At 50.1% G+C, this 15,889-nt stretch overlaps 1 long non-coding RNA gene and 2 pseudogenes across 10 annotated transcripts; 1 reads left to right on the top strand and 2 right to left on the bottom strand.

The window, feature by feature from the left end:
* Window positions 1–10,252, bottom strand: LOC136475852 (uncharacterized). Of its 10 annotated transcripts, none has more exons than XR_010763309.1 (10): window positions 9,675–10,252; window positions 9,388–9,570; window positions 8,651–8,777; window positions 8,476–8,575; window positions 7,755–8,324; window positions 7,598–7,649; window positions 7,398–7,492; window positions 6,272–6,368; window positions 641–717; window positions 1–240 (listed from the first exon to the last, which is right to left on the bottom strand). It is a non-coding gene; the product is annotated as an uncharacterized lncRNA (long non-coding RNA). The 10 variants fall into 10 exon arrangements; XR_010763307.1 differs by having other exon boundaries at window positions 8,470–8,575; XR_010763308.1 differs by having other exon boundaries at window positions 2–240; window positions 7,755–8,312; window positions 8,470–8,557.
* A 1,640-nt stretch (window positions 10,253–11,892) lies between these two features.
* On the bottom strand, window positions 11,893–13,371 carry LOC136475848 (uncharacterized; annotated as a pseudogene).
* A 136-nt stretch (window positions 13,372–13,507) lies between these two features.
* Window positions 13,508–15,358, top strand: LOC136475851 (uncharacterized; annotated as a pseudogene).
* Window positions 15,359–15,889: the final 531 nt, after the last annotated feature.

Below are 15,889 nucleotides of genomic sequence, written 5' to 3' on the forward strand. Positions count from 1 at the left end.
GCCAGCAGTACTTCTTCACAAACCAGCAACAATATGAACTAGCCAACCAAACAGGCTGGTAGGTACTACATATATACGTTCACAAAAAGACAATGTTTTCAGAAAAAAGAACACATCTCAGAAAAATACATTTGCATCTGCTGTTTTTCACAAAGCATAACACTATACATCTAGTCCCACACATTTGCACATCTTCTCTATACTGGTCCACATCTTGCTTCTATGTACATGGCCTGCATTCTTGCATGTTAAAAAAAGATAACACATGTCAAAAATTTGTTGCTGGAAGGAGATAAAAAAAAGGATGCTTATGTTCCTGGAGCCTCTATTGGTGATGAGCAGGTTGCTGCTAATAATGTTGTGGTGGATTCAATTTTCCTAGACAATTTAAGTGTCTTCAATAGGCAACAATGTCTTTCTAATTAGGCAATATTTGTATTCTGTGTTCATTTGCAACCCACAGCCTCACCCCAACCCACGGTTTATTTGCAAAAATGCATATCAGACAAAGGCAGGGTGATGATATCAATAACTACCTTTTTGTACAAAAGGCAGATTAATTCAATGATTAAACAGAAAGGATCATTATAACAGTAGAAAAAAAAGGAAAAAGAATTATATCTGAACAACAATATGTCACCTGCATTAGTCAGCACCCCACTCCCAATCTGCACTTCCCAACTCGAGAAAATGGAATCCCAGGCTTCCCCTAGTCACCTGCGCATGGTTAAATTCACTTAGAGCACAGAGTAACTGTCATGTGCAGGCGGGTGTACGCCCGGCGCAGGCGCGCCCGCGACATACGCAGGGCGGCCGAGCGCGCGTCCCAGGCGCGAAACGCGCCCAGCGAGGCCGATCAGGCACGCTGTGGCTAGGAGGCCTCAGTTGGAAAGTTATCAGGATTAGTTTCCTTATTATTAGCATCTATTTGTTACCTTAAGATTAGGAGTTTGTTTTCCTTTTGTTGGCAGCCGCAAGGCCATATATATATATTATTGTAACCAGACTTGAGGGGAATTAAGCAAGATTATTATCCCATCTCCCATCTAATCTCAAGCCTGCGGTAGGGGGGCATAACCTCACCGGAGAAGACGGCCGAAGGCTACGAGCTTCGCAGCCGAGGCCCTACGCGTCGAGGGCTCGACGCCCTTGACAGCCTGGTATCAGTGGTCAGCCGCTCATCCTCTTCGCGTTCACAGTCCGCCGCGCCAGCACCCTCCCGCAACCAGCCGCCGCCCACCCACAACCCACCCACCGCGCCCAGTCAGTCGCCGCCCATGGCCGAGCCTACCCTGACCGATCTCTTCAACGAGATGAAGAAGGTGTCCGCCAAGATCTCCACCCTAGAGGCCGATGTCGCCTCCCTCAAGGAGAAGGCGCCCACGGCTGAGAGCTCCGACAACCGTCGCGACAACAATCAGCGCGATCTCGAGTTCCATCCGAAGCACAAGAAGTGGGATTTTCCCCACTATGATGGCACGTCCGACCCCATGCCGTTCCTCCACAAGTGCGAGGCGTACTTCCGGCAACATCTCACCATGCCGGAGGAGCGCGTGCGCATGGCGGCCTACCACTTGGACGACGCCGCACAGCTGTGGTTCATCCAGCTGCAGGAGGACGAAGGCACGCCGTCCTGGGGGAATTTCAAGGATCTCCTGGACCTGCGCTTCGGTCCCCCCCTGCGCTCGGCCCCCATGTTCGAGTTGGCGCAGTGCCGCCGCTCTGGCACCGTGGAGGAGTATGCCAACCGGTTCCAGGCCCTGATCCCTCGCGCTGGCCGGCTCGACGAGGCGCAGCGAGTCCAACTCTTCACCGGCGGCCTCGGACCTCCGCTCAGCAACGCCGTCCGCATCCACCATCCGGACACCCTCGTCGCCGCTATTAGCCTCGCCCGCCAGGTCGAGTTGATGGAGCTGGACCGACCGGCGCTTCCTCCCCCGAGAGCAGGCGCGCGCGGCCCACCACCGCCTCCACCGGCCGCGGCCAGAACCGTCCTGCCGGGTCCGCCGCCCCTCCTGGCTCTCCCTGCACCGCCGGCGGCTGCGCAGCCGGGCCGACCCGAGGGCTCCCAGCGCCGTCTCACGCAGGAGATGGCCGACCGCCGTCGCCTCGGTTTGTGCTTCAACTGCAATGAGAGGTACACCCGTGGCCTTAACCGCTTCTGCAGGCGCATCTTCTTCGTCGAAGGGGTCGAACTGGAGGCCGAGGGCGAGGACGCCGCCGCCGTGGACAACGCCGAGGCGCCCTGTTTCTCCCTGCAGGCGCTGGCCGGGGTGCCGATGGCGGGCACCATGCAGATCACGGTGGGCCTGGGGCCCCTGCGGCTCGTGGCTCTCCTCGACTCGGGCAGCACGCACAACTACATCGCGGAAGACGCAGCAAGGCGCTCCGGCCTGGCCCTCCACCAGCGCCCACGCCTTACGGCGCTGGTCGCCAACGGGGAGCGTGTCGCGTGCGCGGGCGTCCTCCGCGCCGCACCCCTTCTCGTCGACGGCGAGTCGTTCCCGGCCGACCTCTTCGTCATGCCGTTGGCAGGGTACGACATCGTCCTCGGCACACACTGGCTCGGCGCGCTCGGGGCCGTCGTCTGGGACCTCAGCCGCCAGCGCCTGTCGTTCCAGCGCCGCGGCCGCACCTTCTCCTGGACCAGCGTCGCCCCACCGTCGTCTCCGGCACTGCGCGCGACACTCGATACCGACTCCCTCCTCGAGGCGCTGCTGCTCGCGTACGGGGGGGGGGGGGTCTTCGCCGACCCGACCGGTCTGCCCCCTGTGCGCGCGCACGACCATCGCATCATGCTCAAGCCGGACGCGCAGCCGGTGGCCGTCCGGCCCTACCGGTACCCGGCGGCCCACAAGGATGAACTGGAACGCCAGTGCGCCGCCATGATGGAGCAGGGCATCGTCCGCCGAAGCGACTCCCCGTTCTCGTCGCCCGTCCTCCTCGTCAAGAAACCGGACGGGTCGTGGCGTTTCTGCGTCGACTACAGGGCGCTGAACGCACGGACAGTCAAGGATGCCTTTCCCATCCCGGTGGTCGACGAACTCCTCGACGAGCTCCACGGGGCTCAGTTCTTCACCAAGCTGGACCTGCGCTCGGGCTATCACCAAGTCCGCATGCGCCCAGAGGACATCCACAAGACGGCGTTCCGCACCCATGACGGCTTGTACGAGTTCCTGGTCATGGCGTTCGGCCTGTGCAACGCCCCGACGACCTTTCAAGCCCTGATGAATGATGTGCTCTGGCTGTTCCTCCGCCGCTTCGTTCTGGTATTTTTTGACGATATTTTGATCTACAGCACGACGTGGGCGGACCATCTGCGACACCTCCGGACCGTCCTCGATACACTCCGCCGCCACCAGTTGTTCGTCAAGCGGTCCAAGTGCTCCTTCGGGGCGCCCAGCGTTGCCTACCTAGGCCACATCATCTCGGCGGCTGGGGTGGCCATGGACCCGGCGAAGGTCCAGGCGATCGTCGACTGGCCCACGCCTCGCTCCCCCCAGGCGGTGCGCGGCTTCCTCGGCCTCGCCGGATACTACCGCAAGTTCGTCCACAATTATGGGACGATTGCGGCACCGCTGACGGGCCTGCTCAAGAAGGATGGCTTCTCGTGGGACGACTCCACCGCAGCGGCGTTCGCGGCTCTCAAGGCCGCTGTGACGACGGCGCCCGTGCTCGCCATGCCCGACTTCGACAAGCTCTTCATCGTCGAGTGTGACGCCTCTACGTCCGGGTTCGGCGCCGTGCTAGTCCAGGAGGGCCACCCCGTCGCGTTCTTCAGCCGGCCGGTGGCGCCCCGCCACTCCTCGCTCGCCGCGTACGAGCGTGAACTGATCGGGCTGGTCCAGGCGGTCCGGCACTGGCGGCCGTACCTTTGGGGGCGGCGCTTCATAGTCCAGACAGATCACTACAGCCTCAAGTACCTCCTCGACCACCGCCTCGCTACGATCCCCCAGCATCATTGGGTCGGCAAGCTCCTCGGGTTCGATTTCTCAGTGGAGTACCGATCGGGCGCCACCAACGTCGTCGCCGACGCTCTTTCGCGACGCGATCAGGAGGACGGGTCGCTGCTGGCCATCTCCGCTCCTCGCTTTGACTTCGTCGACCGCCTCCGTCACGCCCAGGCCACGGATCCGGCCTTGGTCGCCATGCACGACGAGCTGCGGTCGGGCGCCCGTTCTGCGCCGTGGGCGCTGGTGGATGGCATGGTCGCCCACGCAGGGCGCCTGTACATCCCGCCAGCGTCGCCGCTGCTGCAGGAGATTGTGGCCGCCGTCCACAATGACGGTCACGAGGGGATCCACCGCACCCTCCATCGGCTCCGACGCGACTTTCATTTTCCCAACATGCGCGCTTTGGTGCAGGAATTCGTCAAGGCCTGCGTCACCTGCCAGCAGTACAAGGCAGACCATCTGCAGCCGGCCGGCCTGTTGCAGCCGCTGCCGATGCCATCGGCGGTCTGGGCCGACCTTGGCATCGACTTCATCGAGGCGCTTCCCAAGGTCCAGGGCAAGACGGTCATCCTCTCCGTGGTGGATCGCTTCAGCAAGTACTGCCATTTTATTCCTTTGGCACATCCCTACACTGCCGAGTCCGTCGCCAACGCCTTTTTCGCCGACATCGTCCGCCTCCACGGGGTGCCGCAGTCCATCACGTCGGACCGCGACCCAGTCTTCACATCGGCGTTCTGGCAGGAGCTCATGCGGCTCACCGGGACAAAGCTATACATGTCCTCCGCCTTCCACCCACAGACGGACGGCCAGACGGAGGCCGCCAATCGGGTCATCGTCATGTACCTGCAATGTTTCACCGGCGATCGCCCCCGCCAGTGGATCCGGTGGCTGCCGTGGGCGAAGTACACCTACAACACCGCCTTTCAGTCGTCCCTGCGTGAGACCCCATTCCGTGTGGTTTACGGCCGAGACCCGCCGACCATTCGGTCCTACGAGCAGGGCGAAGCTCGGGTCGCGGCCGTCGCTCAAGAGATGGAGGAGAGGGCCGCCTTCCTGGACGACATTCGTGTCCGTCTCGAGCAGGCCCAGGCGGTCCAGAAGCGCGTCTACGATCAGCACCATCGTCGCGTCGTCTTCACCGTTGGGGACTGGGCGCTGCTGCGTCTCCGGCAGCGTCCTGCTACGTCCATGCCCCGTGCGGTGCGTGGCAAGCTGAAGTCGCGCTTCGTTGGCCCGTATAAGGTCACCGAGGTCATCAATGAGGCGGCCGTGCGCCTGGAGCTACCCCCGGATGCCCGTCTCCACGATGTGTTCCACGTGGGCGTCCTCAAGAAGTTTGTGGGGTCGCCGCCAGCTGCTCCACCGGCGTTGCCGCCCCTCTCCAACGGTGCCGTCGTGCCTGCGCCATCGCGGGTGACACAGGGCCGCCTGGCTCGTGGAGTTCGCCAAGTCCTCGTCGAATGGGAGGGTCACGACCCCGCTGCAGCCTCCTGGGAAGACCTCGACGATTTCCGCAATCGGTTTCCTTCGTTTCAGCTCGAGGATGAGCTGGACTTCGAGGCGGGGAGAGATGTCATGTGCGGGCGGGTGTACGCCCGGCGCAGGCGCGCCCGCGACATACGCAGGGCGGCCGAGCGCGCGTCCCAGGCGCGAAACGCGCCCAACGAGGCCGATCAGGCACGCTGTGGCTAGGAGGCCTCAGTTGGAAAGTTATCAGGATTAGTTTCCTTATTATTAGCATCTATTTGTTACCTTAAGATTAGGAGTTTGTTTTCCTTTTGTTGGCAGCCGCAAGGCCATATATATATATTATTGTAACCAGACTTGAGGGGAATTAAGCAAGATTATTATCCCATCTCCCATCTAATCTCAAGCCTGCGGTAGGGGGGCATAACCTCACCGGAGAAGACGGCCGAAGGCTACGAGCTTCGCAGCCGAGGCCCTGCGCGTCGAGGGCTCGACGCCCTTGACAGTAACGCTTGACGGTAAAAAGAGTAGAGGTTACAGGTACATTTTTGGTGTTAGACACAAATAAAATTCCCACCAGATTACTAATAACTTCCCGGACTAATGATATTAAATTGCTTAACTAAATTTACATGCACATTTTTCGTTGGTACTGTATTGCTCGTCTACACTTTCATCTAGCCCGCTGCACACTCCGCCTTTGGTGTTGGAAACAAATAAATTGCCACCAGTTTAGTTTGCTACACTAGCAGAGGTGTGCTCATGCTGCATTCTGTGCTCAAGTTCATCTTCTACCTCTAACTGTGAGCTGTGAGAGGGTGATTATAACGTGATAAATAAATTTCACATACCTTGCGCCATGGGTGAGCTTTGATCTGAGGAAAATCTAAACTCGGTGTACTTTGGATTCATACATCGGATTTCCTCACATGATGAAGTACCAAGAACCTGTCAGCAAAAAGCAAATCCATTCAACTACATGGAAATAGAAAAAACACTAGTTAGCACATTTCTTTAGAACTAATATTAGTGCAATCCGCAGAACAACCAAGTACTTTTATTATCTCAACAAGGTGATCCACAATACTTTCACCAGGGAAGAGAGGCTGATAATTTTAACAAAAATATGTTTAGTTCTAAGTTTGTTGTCTAGATGGATACATAACCACACTAACCCACAAGAAATCTGTGGGAAAAGCAGAGAAGCAAAACTGACCTGCAATCTAAGAACACAAAAAACAAAGAGAGGTTGGAGAAGAATGATGTAAAAATTGCCTAATGATTTAAATTATTTTGCCTTGATCTTGCCACAATATTGCCTAGTCAGAGTACATTTAGTTGCTTATTCCCAATGAAGTTCAGTAACTAATCAATTTGGCTTGTGAATTTATCTGCAATGATTTAGAAAAGACTTAATACCAAAAAAAGAGTCTATCACCTAACACACAAAACGTTCAAAAAACTGCTTCAGCCTGCACATGAAATGTGGACCATAATGCTGTAGTGGATTGCATTTTTTTTAGCCCAGCCGACCGTAACTCCTAACCTATCACACAATTCTGTATTGGCGTCGGATCAGCCATAGACTACAGGACTGAAATAAAAAAATAGTGTCCTTGAACATTCCACAAACTAATAGACTCTACATAGTAGAATACACCATCTTATTTAGGCTGAGGCACGGGTACTTACGCCATGCCCAAAGAATGTCTAATTGCTAATTATTCAGCTCTAAATGCTGATTATTGACACCTCCATAAAACCGAACACCAGCTGCATTTTCTTAGGAAATTTAAGTTTCATTCGTTAGGCAACAATACCTTCCTAAATAGGAAATTTATGTATTCTGAAAAAGCAAGTATAGTGTGCTGCACCAGCAGAGGTGTGCTCGTGCTGCATTTTGTCCTCAAGTTCATCTTCTACATCTAATTGTGAGCTGAGAGGGTGAGTGTAATGTGATAATTAAATTTCACATACCTTGTGCCATGGGTGAGATTTGATTTGAGGAAAACAAACATGGTGTAGTTTCAATTCATACATCGGATTTCCTCACATGTTGGAGTACCAAGAACCTGTCAGCAAAAAGCAAATCCATTCAATACATGAAAAATAAAAAAACACTAGTTAGCACATTTCTTTAGAACTAATATAGTGCAGTCCGCAGAATAATCAAGTACCTTTATTATCTCAACAAAGCTGATCCACAACACTTTCACCATGGAAGAGAGGCTGATAAAATTATTTTGACAAAAATGTGTTTAGTTCTAAGTTTGCTGCCCAGATGGATACATAACCACAGGAAATCTGTGGGAAAAGCAGAGAAGGGAAACTAACCAGGCTGTTGGTGCTCAGGTTCCTAAGGTTGTAGCGGTGGTGGACGGGTGGACGAGGCTTGAAAGCGCGGCGGCAAACCTGCGGCGCCGTGACCGGCGCCGGAGCTAGGTCTGCGACGAGTAGCAGTAGGCAAGGGTTGGGTGCCCAAGGGAGATAAGAGTATCTCAATCCCAGGCTAATCTATTCAATCGTAATTGTTCAATACTTATACAAGCAAATCTTCAACCGACTCAACTCTAACTTAATCAAGTAACAAACTTGAGAGATAGGTATCCTAGATTCTAGGACTTGATAACTGACTGGACCGAATCGTGCAGTCCAGGCCCATGACGACCGCACACCAACTCAGCCTGGGCTCCTAGCCACGGTGCCTGCGCCTGTAGACCGTACCGGTCATAACACAGGCCAAGAAGCAGCTCAGCAAGAAAAATCCATCACTAAGTTAACAAAAAGTTAATCTCTGCTTGTGGTAGAGAAGAAGCAATGCTTCAAGGAAACGACATTGCCATGATCCATGGATCGCATGATTTGCAGCTCCCTATTCTTGTAGCGCTTGTCCTGCAAAAACCCCTAGGGATGGTTTTTCATATTAAGCAGAAGTTTTGAATTACTCGTTACCATGTGATCTACTAGGTGTTACGAATGAAAGTCACATCTCCAGTGTTAAATAGTGTTTTCTGCAGTAAAGATAAAGCAAATAGGAGCAGAATTAAACCTGTACCAGTAGTCATCAGAGTAGTACAACTAAAAGCAGTACATGCTAGTTGTCATCAGAGTACTCATAATCTCATATGGCTATAAACCTACGACAACACATACAACTGATAAAGAAACTTTGCATAACCAGCAGCCATCGAACAAACAATACAGAGACAAGATCAAGATTACATGCGTACCTTCTGCAAAGAGAGAGCAGGGGCTGTACCTTCTGCTTCTTCGTTAGCCGAAGGTAGACTCAAGGTGATAGCCAAAATTCATCTACTACTAGAATCCTACTCTCTCACAGACTAGCTTGCTAAACAGCTGCAGAAAACATCAGATTAAGATGGATTGTGAGTACATACTAGTTTAGTATGTCTACTACTGTCAAAAGCTTGAGAAATAATCCCTCGAAAATTGGAAGCTTCTATACCAGAGCTAATAGAAAGACTTTGTGAAGCCAACATATAATTTCTGAACTACCTTGTATGTCTACTAAATGCTTAGTAAAGCCAATTTATATGGTTCTGCATTTCACCAATTATATAGCCTTGCGCAGCCTCTGCTGCCTCCGTTATAGGTTTCTATATACAGAAAGACTTCAGTACCAGAAAAAATTGGTTTCAACCAAGTCCGCCCAAAGAGAAAATAGCAAGCTGGGAACCATATCAATTTCAATGGAACAACATTATTTCAAATAACATGCTTTAGCAGAACAATATTAAGGCCAAGCACGCCTTAAAAACACCAAGCCTAAAAATGCATGCTCTGGGGAATTTGCATACTAAAATCGAGGTATTATCCTTATCCCTGGTTCTTGGCCGTATTGCTCTCTTAGACTAAAACTGAATAGAACTCTACACCCAACTGTTATAATCTCTAGCATTAGCAAATTTTGAAAGGGCTGAGCGAGTGGGCGGAGGATGCACCAGACCTGGCTTTCGGGGGCAGGGACAGGGGCAGCGCTTGGCCGACGTCGCATGGCTCCGTGTCCCTGGGCGGAGGGCAGAGCAAGTGGACGCTGCGCTAGGGGCATTCCAGGCTGTGGCCTGAGCGGAGTGCCGGCGATGTCACAGCAGCCACGGCATTAACCAGTATCCAATGGGCATCCCTGACCCTAGATTCAGAATCCATAAATCAACAATCCATCATCCATACAAGCACATTCATCGGGAGTAGAAAAGAGCGCACATCCATCGGGAGTAGAAAAGAGCAGCTCACCAAAGCAGTGCTATGCCCGATATAGAAATCGTGACATGTGTGGAGTGCGGCAACGACGGCGACGGCGCGACTTTGGCTCGCCATCAGGGCCAACTTGACTCGGAGCAGCGCATTTAGGGACGAGCGACAGCCCCGCACGCCACGGCTACCCAAGGCGAAGCTCAACGGCGTCAGGGCAGGCGAAGGACAGGAAAAAAACCCGCCCACCTTGGCGTCGGCGGGGGCGTGTGCTGCGGCTGCGGCGGTGGGGAGCGGCTGGTCGACCAGTATCGGGTCCGCGGCGGCGGGGAGCGGCAAATCCACCTGCATCGGGTCCGTGGCGCTGGCGGCGTGGGCCTACCCCCGGCAGCGTGGCCATGTTCTGGATGGGGCTGCGGGCAGAGACGACTATAAATGTCACATGCAGCCCGAGTCACAACACCACGACACGAAGCCCGTTTTTTAGCCCGATAAAGCACGGCACGGCCCGGTGACATGCGAGCCCAGGCTGGCTTGGGGGCGCTGTGGGCTTGTGGCCTGCCTGAGATACGGTAATTATCGACTATAGAATACTGGTCAATTACGGTATTTTTCGAAAACGGTCGGAAGTGAGGCAAATCATTTTCGTTTTCATTACCAGTATAGTTTTTACCGTTCTCATTTTCGTTTCCTTGGTTACCGTCACCGCTTCCATTTAGGAGCAAAAGTGGGTAATTTTTCAAAAATGATTCCCGGTAAACGGAAATTATCGTTACCGTTTTCAGTCCTAAATCCAGTAAGATGATGTCAGGTTAAGAAAATTTGGTAATGTAAAGTGGCAATAAAAAATCAATCCTATTTGCACATGAACAAAAGCTAAAAATAAACCTATGCAAAAAAAAGGGTGCAAAATCATGGGTTATAAATAAATTCCTACATGAACCTCTGAAATTGATGTCCCCTTGTTTAAACAAATGTATGGCTGCACTCTTAAAATTGTTCAAAATTTATTGAAAAGGGAAATTTGAATTTCATTTTCCTTCCAAGAGATTAAAATAATACTGTAGATAGCAAACATAACATTAACATGCTACTTCTGAAGGTCAATAAAAGGCTCAATAAATTTACTATACAAAATATGATGTACACAACACGCCAATGAGAGAGGTTTTCCAGCACCATTTACGACAAGAAGTCCAAAACATTGCCCTTGATGGATAGAAAGTGAGAAGCTTTTGACAGTAAATTTCTCAGCATTTACATCTTTTGGAGGGTAAACTTTCCCTAATGTTGTCAACTATGACCGAATAACTACAATCTGGTGGTTGCAGCCCTCCCTCCCTCCCTCAAGAAAAAAAGGGGACACCACATCATAATGCAACAGATTTAGTGAAAAGACATTCATGCAGGAGTAATTTCAAACAATACAATCAGTAACAAAATTTAGTTTACATAATCTCACACTATATACAGCATCCAAGCTTGAATGTGTGTATCTGCTGGGGAGGGGGACTAAAGTATTAAATAGATCAAGTTAAGCATAACATTAAAATGCATATTGTTATGTGTTGAGGATTACTGGAGGGATTAGAAGAACCATTGGAGCTCTTGCTAGTGTCTTTGTTGATAGATTGTATCTTTTTTATATATAAGGGATTACTTGACCCCTATGGAACTAATGAATTGAGATTAATATACTCTTAAAAGACCATATCTAAAAGACAAAAGAGAAAAAAAAAACTTTCAAATGATCAAACCTAATACCTGGTCACTTATGGGCACACAACTGCGTCTTATGGATGTGGGTGAACCCTGAACAGTATCTGCAGCTGCTCTTCTAAGCCCTATGGCCCACATAACAGAACACATGCAGATAGAAAGATCTGGGCTGCGCCTCTCTCAAAATATATGTCCTGTTTATTTCAATTGAAGCTTGAAACTCTTGAGGCTGTGTGGACAGCTTGTTAAGGGTCTGATGGCTCCTGTCTGGGCGAGAAGCTATGGACAACTTTCTAATTCCATTTTGGAGGCAACCAAATTCATCCGAATACGATGTCAACAAAAGAAGCGTAGCCCAGTCAAGTACCATTGTGATTAGCAGGACTAAAATTCCATTTTCAGGATCACTCAAGTCTCCCAATTGTCCACTAAAGAAGTTGGGCTCAGACTTGAGGCAATCCTTGCAAGTTAATAAATAAACTTGTAAGGATGCCATCACATCAAAAGTTCTTTCTCAGAAGGGAGGCAGCAAGATAGAACCTGAAAGAAATATACCACTAATTGAACATTTAATAACACTTAAGTCAGTTACCAATAGCAAAATGCTAGAACATCAGATTTCAAAACGACTGGCCATGGGGATGAAAAACAAAGCTTGCAACAGGTTCCTAATGGTACTTCCCAGAACAAGTGTCAGCTCTCTCTATTTTCGCCTGTCATCTTATATAGCTGTTCCCATTGGTTTTCTCCAGCACGGCTCGAAGCAAAAGCAGCAGCAAACCCTGGAAAGCTCTCCTCGTAAGGATGCACGTATCGTCGTCGAAATATATCATCGCTTATAGAGGCAACAGAAAAGAAGGTAGGCTTGTCATTGAACAGCCCCTTTGCCCTGAGAAAATTCATCAGACAGTTCCGTGGCAGCAACCGACGTTCAATGCTATAATTTATCAGCGTTGGCCTTTGTGCGATGTATGGTACCTCCAATCCAACAACCCCGATCAAGAATGCCATGCTTCTTCGAACCCTTTCCTCGGTGAAACCCAATATATTCGGGTCCCCCTTCACCGCTGATACTATTTGACCATCCGAAGCTTCTCAAACAGCTGTATACTCTTGGTTATCCTCTCACTGCCAAGGATTGCAAATGTACAAAGCCCGAGGAAGAACGATTGCGAGCCCTGCTGGATTCTAAACTCATGAAGGCGAGCCAAAGCTTCCTGCAGGTTCTTAGGGTCCGCGGTGAGCACCCGGGGCATGAAGCTGTTGGGGATATCAGAAACACTTATACCACATTTCTGAAGGAGCGCCAAGTTGGGCTTGCACACCTTCTCAATGCTTTGGCTGAGGAGAGCGGCGTTAATTCTGAGCGTCCTGCATGAGCTCGTCGAGGGAGCCAAAGACCAAGATCCAAAACTCAAGATTGAGGCGAAGCGAGCCGTGGCGGAAGTGGTTCATGCCAACGATGAGGAGGCGGATGTTCTCTGGACGTGACAGCCCGAGGTCGGTGAGCTCGGCGACGCGGGAGGTGAGGGTTCTCTCCACGTCGGAGCAGAGGACTTTGGGGTCTCTGGTGACGGCGGCGGTGACCTCGGCGCTGGAGAGGCCGAGATTGGAGAGGAAGGCGACGACCGCGTCGGGCCTCGAGGCGTCCTTCAGATAGGAGACACTCTTCGACGCCTCCAGGGCCTGGGCTCGGGTGAGGCCGCAGGTGGCGACGAGGTAGTCCTCGACGGCGAACGGGGTTGCAGCGACGCATTTGGTGGCGGAGAGGAGGCGGTGGGGATAGAAGAGAGGGGAGATGTGGGGGCAAGGGCCGCGGGTTCGTGTCCGGGTGAGGAGGGAGATCATGCGCTTCCGGAGGTGGATCATGGCGCTCCGGCGCGGCGTGCCGGCGTGAGGGTTACCGGTGTCCTCTCTTCCACTGTGTCATGTCAAAGGCCGAAGGTGGCTTTCAGTCGAGCCGCATAGAATAGGCCCAAATCTGCATGTGCTCAGAGCCGACAAGATTAGCAAAGCCCAGGCCCAGCACATATACGTTCGGTCTCCTCTCTTCCACTGTGTCCCAAAAGCTTGAAGCCCTCCCGGCGGCGGCGGCGTGTACCGCCAGCGGAAGCTCCCGGCGCTCTCATCCGGTGAAAGAAAAGAGGGAAAAGAGACAGGAGCCGGCTCAAATGGACAACGGAAGCGATTCCTGACGGCGCCCCAGAGGAGCTCACCGCCGTCCAGGTACGTCTAGTCCTCTCCCCTCGAGGACCCGAGAGTTACGATTTGCTTGTGTATTCCGCTCAAGCAGACGATGGGTATATGCGCAGATATTCCCGTAAGAGGATTATACAGCTCTGTGCCGTCGATTTGGTTGGTCGAGTACTTTTTTTTTGGTTGGATTAGGGTTGTTAGCTAGCCTTGCCGGTCATCCTGTTTGTTCTTCACACTTCAAGCTCCATGTTGATATATGTAGAAAATACTGAGTGCTGTGCCTTGTTATTGTCTTTTAGGGTGTTGAGAAGCACGAAGAGATCAGTAAAGTTGAGAAGGACAGTGCTATCAGGTGTGTTTTTATGCTTACTTTACAGCTGATGACTGGATGGACCTTCTGCTGCCCAATGTGCTACTTTGATCTGTTCTTGTTTCTGTAGACTGTACGCGAGTAGATGCCACTTGATGCTTGCTATGGAGACTAGTTCTGCTTGTCTTCGTGGACTATGCTAGATTCCTTAGTGGTTCTCTTGGTTTCAGTAGATGCAAGTGCCATTACAAATTTTGTTTTGGACGGTAACCTAATGAAGTTGAGATGCTCAATAATCAGGGAAAAGTAACTCCTTGTACATATTTGTTAGTAATGTTTATGCCTAAATGTAGAGCTTTTAACGTTTACAGTTTCTTTGTTTTAGATGTTTATATAGTTTTGTGTATTACTCATGGTGTGTTCCTTGGCCATCCAATCCAATGGTATAACTGTTATTGATTTGTGGGTAACCTTTTTGTGTAACTCATATGGATTACCTATCTGAATCTTGTTTTCTTGAGGTCATCAAGGTGCTATGACTTTTTTTATTATCTGTTTTTTGTATCGCGGAGATAATTATGCCATATGGGCATGTGGGATGTGTCCTTGCAGAGCAACACTGGGAAGGAAAGGAGCGGAGGAAACGTTGGGCCCAACGAAGAGCATCCTCTAAACCAGATAAGAAGGCGCCCAAGGAAGTAGAAGATGAAGATACCAAACAAAGTGAGGAGAATGAGGAGACAAATACAATGCCTGGAATGCTCCCCACTAGTGTAATTGAAATTCTAGCAGCTCGTGAGAAGTATGTGCACTTCTCTTGCTCAATCAATTTTTATTAAAATCTTTGTTTTTGACTTCAACTTCATTGGTTACTTTGTCTTCATCTCGCACTCTCAGGCAAACTTTCGCATCAGATTCTGAGGAAGAAAATGTAAAGCAGAAGGTTCAGAAAAGGAAGAAGAGAATGAAAACTGATGGGTATGTTTAATGTTCCTGTCGTCAAATATAAAGTTTCTGAAATGATACTTATGCCAGTGGTCGCTGTGTTTATCAGGCCTGAAACTATTCTGCTGAAAGATGTCCGGTCAACGCAACACGTGAAGAATGCCCTTGATTTCTTGGAGCAAAGGAGAAATCGGGTTCCAAGATCAAATGCAGTTTTGAAGAATGCCAGTAAGGCTTTGCGTCTCCTGTCTTCAAAAGGCAATTTTCTAAGTTAAGCATGTGGTAGAATAGCACATTTTCTGAATCTGTGTCTAGACCATCATCTCAACAGCAGATATGGTCAAGAGACTTTGGACCGATGTTGTTTGAATGGAATCAATCTGGCATGTGAGATGTGATGATTAGCACACATGTGAATTTTAGTTATCTATTTTTATGGATTTGTGCTGCAAATTTCTAAAGAAAATTCTGAAAGATTTTCAAATTTCGATAGCAATGTAACACTTCTTTTATCAGACTATCAGACGGTTGTTGTATTGACTTATTGTATACTTTTGCTATTACCGTTCGTCTGGAAATGTTTTACTGGTGCATTTCTTTTAGGCATGCTGATAGTACTTCTTCGGTTTTTATTTTATTTTTTTAAAAGGATAGCACTCCTAATTATTATATTCTTCCGCAACAGTACGTTTGTTGTGTTTGTAGAAGGACGTGTCAAAGAGGATTTCTTTAAAGACCTGTTTGAATGGACTAGGACAAACAACTAGTCTAAGTGGACCGGTGAACTAATAATTAGTCCATGACTAGTAAACTAATAATTAGGCCGCATGTTTGATACTAAGGGACTAAAAATTAGTCAACTAGTTGTGGATCCAAACAGGGCCTAAAGTATTCGAAAAAGGTTGTATGTGTTACGAAGGTATTGTGGTTGATCAGAACAATGTAGAGCTCCAACATTAAAAACGAAATATAGTAAAATAAATAAGATTAGGACAATAGATCAGAGGAATGATTCCGTATGAACTCAAGCATGAGGGTGTTCAAAAAATAAGGATGCATATGTAATATGTTGCCAGTCTCAGTTTAT

Source organism: Miscanthus floridulus, chromosome 8, assembly GCF_019320115.1.
Source record: "Miscanthus floridulus cultivar M001 chromosome 8, ASM1932011v1, whole genome shotgun sequence".
Classification (NCBI taxonomy): Eukaryota; Viridiplantae; Streptophyta; class Magnoliopsida; order Poales; family Poaceae; genus Miscanthus; species Miscanthus floridulus.